At 45.6% G+C, this 7,110-nt stretch overlaps 1 pseudogene; it reads right to left on the bottom strand.

Annotated features, from left to right (window-relative positions):
* Nucleotides 1-453: 453 nt before the first annotated feature.
* LOC131922305 (uncharacterized protein C2orf78 homolog) lies at nt 454-6,830 on the bottom strand (annotated as a pseudogene).
* Between the last annotated feature and the right edge of the window lie 280 nt (nt 6,831-7,110).

Here is a 7,110-nt window from a genome sequence, read left to right on the forward strand (position 1 = left end):
TGTGAAGGAAAATATCTGTGGAGATTATCATATAAATTAACCAGGCTCAGTAAACTGTCCATGATTTCTTTCATATGTGGTTCCTAGATTATATTTATGTAAATGAAATCCTATGTATGTGTTTCATGAAATTAGAGGCATAGCTCTGTACAGAAAAATGATGTCTAAGTGCTGTGGGGAGAGGTGAGAAATGGTCAGACTGTGGTCAAAGAGGAAGTAAGCTCAATACTCAGTATGTGCTTCAAGACATACCATGTCCTGTGAATGAAAAACTCCAGGATAATAATGTTAATACAACTAGAGCATTTAATTGATTTAATACTTAAAAAGTATTTTGTGAGTTTTATTTCATATAGAATATGATATTGTACTTGGAAAATGTAAAAATTAAATTATCAAAGTTAAGATAAATACTGAAAGACAACTTACTCACAGATGAAATAACAGACTTAAGACTTTTTAGGGAGTTTTACTAAGTACTCAAATATATGTGAATATAGACATTTTGTATATCCATCTATATCTACATAGTCATCTGTATTACTACATTTGGACCTATGTATCTATACATTTCATTTAAGTTGTTAAACTCCTTGTATACATGTGTATTGGTATTTATATCTCTTCTTATCCACATTGAAAAGCACTTTGCTCTAAAAACCTGGCCTGCTCTTACATTGCATAGCCATAATATCGAGAAATTTCCATATCCTTCTCCCTCTGAAGGAAAAGCTGCAGTTTTCCCAGAGAGGTGTACTTGGCAGCATTCTCTCTCTCCCGTTGAGCCTGCCTCTTCATGGCCTCCCTCTCTGGCCTCTGCTCTTCTGTGATGGGCTGTGAGATGACTGGCCCTGGAATGTCAATTTTCCTCCATGGAATTGTTTGGCGGCTGAAGTCTTGCAGCAGATATTGGATTTGAGGTTTGGGAGGTGATGGGGCCTTGTTCTTGTCAGCAGAGGCAAGCTCCCTCTGGAGTGAAGTGTGAGATGATGCCCTGTAGGATACTGGCCTACAGAGAGCTGGATGAGGCCCAGTGCAAGACTGGATGGGGTTGGTTATGTTAGCTTGTGTGGCACTGGTAGCAATAGGCAGAACTGGCTTGTCAGAGGCCATCAAAGAAGTCCTGGCAGGAACTGGTTTGGATGGCTTGAGTGTGGTAGGCTGAGCCAAGTGGGAATGAGGCCTCACAGGGTATACTGCAGGGGGCCTGCGTGAAGCCAGGGAGAGAGGCTTTCTGGAAACCAGTCTGGCTTGTGCCTTGTCCGGGGCTGGAAAAGGCAGAGGTACCAACTTGACCTTCCCAGGTGGGGGCAACTCATACTGGGATGGAGATGGACACTCCCTGTGGACATTGTTCCCTGGTCTCTGAGCATTGCTCGGGCTTTTACCAGGGCCCCGGACATCACATGGCACATCCAGAAGGGATGAGGTGGCTGGGCCTGTCCTGCTATCTTTGTTGTTGCTGAAGTTTAACCGAGCCCTGGAGGAGAAGATGCCAGTTTTCTTCTTCCCCAGTGGGTAAAAGACTTGCACAGATTCTAGCATGTGCATGCCGAGGTGAGTTCGAGGCTTTTTAAAGCTGTCGTGGCTGAGCTCACGTGGATTCCTCTTCCTCTTGTTCTTTGGCTTGGTGGTATTTTCTTCTGCCTTGACTCTGTTCCTTGACTGCTTCAGCTCCTCTCTTTTCTTGGAGTTTTTTTCTCTGGTTCTCTTTGTCTTGTCTTGCCCCTGAGCCCTAGCTCTGCTGGGCATGTTAGGTGTGGCTTTCTGGGCATTGCCCTCCAAGTGCTTAGGCATGTTGTCAATAGCCCCTTCACTGGACCCAGCACTGCCCACAACCTCTTCTTCCTCCACCAGGTCCTGAGCTGGATTCTGGCCTGAGAAGACCCATCAAGCATCTCAGAGGCTTTCTGGCCATTCACTTGGTCCACAGGTACCCTGATGATGCTGGAGCTTTCCTGGGCCTGATCCCTCCTGATGTCTTTGGATTGGATTGCTGTGGGATCTTGGAATTGGTTCATTTCAGTGATTGAGTTGAAGAGTCGGGGAAGGTGAATATCTGCCACCAGTGTAGTCATGTCTGCAAAGTCCATGCTGGAGCCCATTGCATCTTGCAACACCCCAGGCTCATCCTGACCAAGGCTGTTGCTTCCCAAGGTGGCATTGTCAGGAGAAAGCTTCTGTTTTAGGCTCCCTGAATCAGTGTAGCTCAGGGCCTGCTGCATGTTGGCATGTGCTAAAGGGAGAAGTGATGGATCTTGGTTTTCTTTTATGCCCTCATAGGCATCCAGAGGAGTTGATAGATTGGCTGTCATCAAATCCAAGTCGTTATGCTCAGTTTGTTCCAAGCTTGGAGCAGGAGGCAAGTGCAGGAGTTCTGAAGGACTGTCGATGGGGGCAATTAATGACCAGTCCCCATGGACAGGTGGTGTCTTTATCTGGACATCTTGGGTGCAGGCATTGCAGAGGTCTGGACTTTGCAGCAGACAGAGTGTCTGGCCAGAAGTTGTCAGTTCCAGGGATGTCTCCATTTTCACCACTGAAAAAGAGTCAAGGAGGAAGTCAGTGCCTGGTAAGTGAGGTGCTCCCCACTTTTCAGTGCACCTCAGTACTCAGACCCCTACAACAGTGGGGAAGGCATTCCTATGAGCTCTGCTTGAGTGGCACAGTCGGCACAGCACCTCTGTTGGGAAACTTGTGACCACTGTCTTATTTCTGGTAACCATGTGATATCATGTTTTCTCAGATGTTTGTTTTGTCCTCGGTGTTTGTGTGTTGTGTGCATGCATAGTGATCATGGGGAGGTGACAGAATTCCCTTGGGGTGTGATCCTCCCTTTCCTTTCTCATGTCTCTGTAAGAGTGACCCTCATTTCCGTGGAAGTTTGCTATCAGCAGCTTGTCTGGTCCATAATTTTCAAGAACTTACCTGTATCTGCCAACTTCTTGCCATTACTCAAATGCCCCCAGTAGCCTGGCTTTTTAAGTGGTTTCAGGTATCCAAACCCAGTTACTCACTCCTGCAAAGCAATCCTTTCAACAACCCTGGATTTCGTCCAGCTCCACATTTCACAGCCTTGTTATTAATGACATGAAAATTGGTTTAAGAAGGTGAAATCTTTAGTCTTGGGTGTGACTGTGTAGTAGAGAACATATCCTAGTGATCATGCATAGCCTTGGCTCTCCTCTGAATAACCAACCATAACAAAGAAAAGGAGAGAGAGAGAGAGAGAGAGAGAGAGAGAGAGAGAGAGAGAGAGAGAGAGAGAGAAGCTTTGCCCAACTTAGCAGTTGTACACTTGTACACTGGGTATACCGGACTCTCAATGCACTTAAGCTTGGAAGAGAATGGCAGGGCCAGCACTTGGAATCTGCGAGGAATACTTCTTCTAGGACAGATTTGGAGTTGCACTGCACTAGAGTCAGAATTGAACCCAGAGAAAATAAAGTGTTCCCAAACAGAAAGGCCTTGGTGTCCTCTACAGCCCCAAGGAATAGATTAGGAAGGAGGTGATTGCTGTGTAACAATGCATGGGACTGATAAGCTAGGTAATTGATGTGTGTGTCTGTGGTGGTGTCCTTGGACATGTCTTAATGGAGGATGGGTGCCACTCATTGCCCTGCATTGTCAGTCATTATAGAGACTGAAGATGGAGATGGTGAGCCAGGCCAAGGCTGAGCTCTCAGGACTCCCATCCTTTCTCCCTGAGGACATCCACTGCTGAGAAGTCGAGCTGTGTCTGCTTTGAGTGATGATCTCACTCCTCCCTTCTGGCTTTACTCACCTTGAAGACTGATGTCTGCCATGTCTTGAGCAGGTGTGGGATAGTAGATGGCAGAGGTGGAGAAAGGCGTTTGGACATTTGTTGGCTGAATCTCCTTTAGCATCATCACCATCTCTGGTTGCAGGGCAGAGCCCTGACCCCGAGAGTAGGACACAGAGCCACAGGCCTGCAGGCACTGCCCAAGTTCTCCAGCCATCAGAGGGCCCGGGATATTGAGTTCATAGTAGTGCACCTGGCTGCCCTCCTGGTAGGAAGGTGCCAGGCTGTATCCTGGATTTTGCAACTGTGGTGGTGTGTCCTGCACAAGGCTGGCAGACAGTGTTGGATAGGAAAGGACTAAGGCATTGGGATCTAAAATATTGTCACCCTGGGCTGTCATAGACAAGGAGGAGAATGTGGTATTCTGGTCAATGACAGTTACAGTGAAGTCCTGGAGTGCAGCTCCCCTCCTGTCAGTGCTTCCCATGGGATCCCACTGGAGAACACCTGGATAGGAGAGTGCTGAGGCAGAGCTCTGGCCCTGGTCAGTCAGTGCAGTCACCATTGTTGTGCCAGCTGGTAGGTAGGGGTATGCACTGTCCATGAGCTGCTGGCAACAAGTGCTGGAGTCTGATGGCAGGAGCCATGCTGAACTCACAGCTGGGGTGGAGACCCTGGAGAAGTTGCACACACTTCCTGCTAAGGGCGTGGCATTCCTCAGCACAGGCACAGAGGGCTGCAGAGCACATTCTGTCCCACAGAAAGGTGCACTTTGGAAATTTTCTGTAAGAAAGAAGAGGAAAGTGGAAAGAACAGTGAGATGGAATCTGCGTGGCTTCCTGTGAGGAGCTTTATTATCTGCAGTTTGTCCTGTCTGGGAGAGTCTGAGACCTATTTTCCCTCATATATCCCAAACAAATGGTTCAGAATGATTCTTGGTAATGGATAGGATGACACTCATTTGATGAGCTGCCTGTTCTTCCTGTGTGGACATGCACTTCCTAGTTGATCCACGTTGACCCTTGCTCTTACTAGACAACACCCTTTTTTGCCCTGCTTTGTCTTGTTCTGATACCTGCTGTGGTACTGCCTCACACCTGTGTCCAAGAAGAGAAGTGTTTAAAGGAGAAGAACCTCATGCCTGTGCCTTTGTCCTGTTCTGTGCAGATCTTTCTCTATGTAGAGATTAAAGGTCTCTCTACCTAGATCAGTCCGGCCTTGGCAATCACACAGACTCGCCTGCCTCTGCCTCCAGAGTGCAGTGTACTTACTTGCCATGTCTACCAGATTTGTCTCTACTCTGAGCTTTCTTACAATAATGATGTATCAGGAATTTCATAGATAAGCACTGCATTTAAGCTAAGAATCCCTTTCTCCTCTTAACTCCTACTGTTTTCATCCCATGCCTTCTATAATTAATGTCCTCTTGCTATTTATATAACCTTTAAACACATATGGGTACATGAGTTCATGAATACAACCAACTGATAACATTTTTGTCTTGTTTGCACCTGTGTAGTGTGACCTCTTGATATTTCTAATGAGTATTGTGTCTGAATGAGATTGTTTCTCAATTTAACTCTGGGACAATTTTTTTTGCCAGTTCCTCAGTAACTATTAATTTCTTATAACTCTTCTACTGAGGAACCCTTGTGAAAATTGCACCCACTCAATGGCATGCCAGTTGTCATAGTGCAGTGTACAACTGTCTGTCAGAGTGCCCAGCCCCAGTTGTCAATATCCAACACCACCAGTGCCCATATGACAATAGGCACGTTGCACAATTTAGCTGGATGGCAGGAAACAGAGCAGGATACTGTTTTGTGTATGTGACATGGAACTTTTTTTCAGACTGATCTTAACCGTGTGGTTGTCTGTACATGGCTTGGGAATTATAAAATGTATATATGTACAATGTATGCAATACCTTGTGTTATTTTGATTTAATTTCTGTGGTTGTCTGCAACGTTCTGTTCCAAACTACCTTAGTGTGCCTCCAGGGACACTCTGCAGTGTGCCTTCTTGTATGTCTATATTTTCTCATTCCTCATACTTTATTTTCTTCTTCCCCAATTTCCTGTGTGTCTGTCTTACATGTAACTCCCTCAATATATCTTCCACTACAATAACTGCCTTCTCAGAATCCATGCCTTCTAAGTCAGTTTCCTTTTTTAATCTAGGGAAGTCCAAGTAACTCCAAAACATGGCAGCCATTCTCTTTGTCTATTTTTAATATTTATTTTGGTGAATGTGGAGACAGGCCAGTGTAGACCAAGTTACACTTGAACTGAACTTCATCCCTTCAAGCTCTACATGCTGTGATTACAAGTGTGTGTCACCGTTCCTGGTGTGAACATTACTTTTAGAGCGCCCTGATCTTGAAACAATAAATGGGAAATAGTATGCCAGGGAGTCTGTCCCATTCTTGTTAAGGAATGCTAGATTTCTGTACATCTTGTTCAGTTTCCTGTGTCTCTTGAATTTAGCATCGTCAAGAAGGGCCTGATTATATTCCCTGTTCACTTGCCTCTTGAGACTTGACAGTACAGAGCCCAGAACTTAGTGACACTCTCATCTCCCTGAGGTTGATGGAAAACACTTGAGATTAAACTGTCTGTCCAAGCTCATATACCTAGTCAGAACCAAACCTAAATGTGACATTCAATTCAAGACATCACTATCAGCATAAATGGTATCCCCAAAACAAAGATTTAAAAGAATAGTAAAAATAAGGGAGATGTGATCAAAAGAAATGTTTAAAGTTTCTTTCCTTACCTGCCATGGTCGGAGGGAGAGTATCAGCAATCCACCCTACAATGTAGGAAGAGATTTGGTTGTCCTTGTCTGATCAGCTGACCTAAATGGCAAGTGTGTCTGGTATCAGACAGCACTTACTGGTCACTGGTCACAGGTGACCTGTGATGGTCCAAATTTGTTTACAGGCATCTCCATGGATACTCCAAGTACATACCAGGTGGTGGTAGGTTTGGAGGGACAATGATGTCATAAACGGGGCAGCAGCCAATGGGAAGGTTGGATTCTGAGCTAAAAGATGGTATTGGTTGAATAGGATACCAGGAGACCAATAGTAGCCATGGAGGCTGAGGTGTGGGCTAGTGAAAGGAGGCAATCCTGGCATGGAAGTCCCCCTTCCCATGAGGTTTACTCCAGAGTATTGGCAGAGCTTCTTATAAGGTTCCATGTTGAAGCTGTGTCTACTGTTTCTTTGAGGTATCAACTTCTAGCAGACAGTGTCCCATCAGCATGCACTGTACATACAGTCAGTAGTCTTGGGCAGGAAGGAGGTGAACACCTAGGTGGAGGGAAGTCAGGTGAGAAACCGTTTC

Source organism: Peromyscus eremicus, chromosome 1 (assembly GCF_949786415.1).
Source record: "Peromyscus eremicus chromosome 1, PerEre_H2_v1, whole genome shotgun sequence".
NCBI classification, from domain to species: domain Eukaryota; kingdom Metazoa; phylum Chordata; class Mammalia; order Rodentia; family Cricetidae; genus Peromyscus; species Peromyscus eremicus.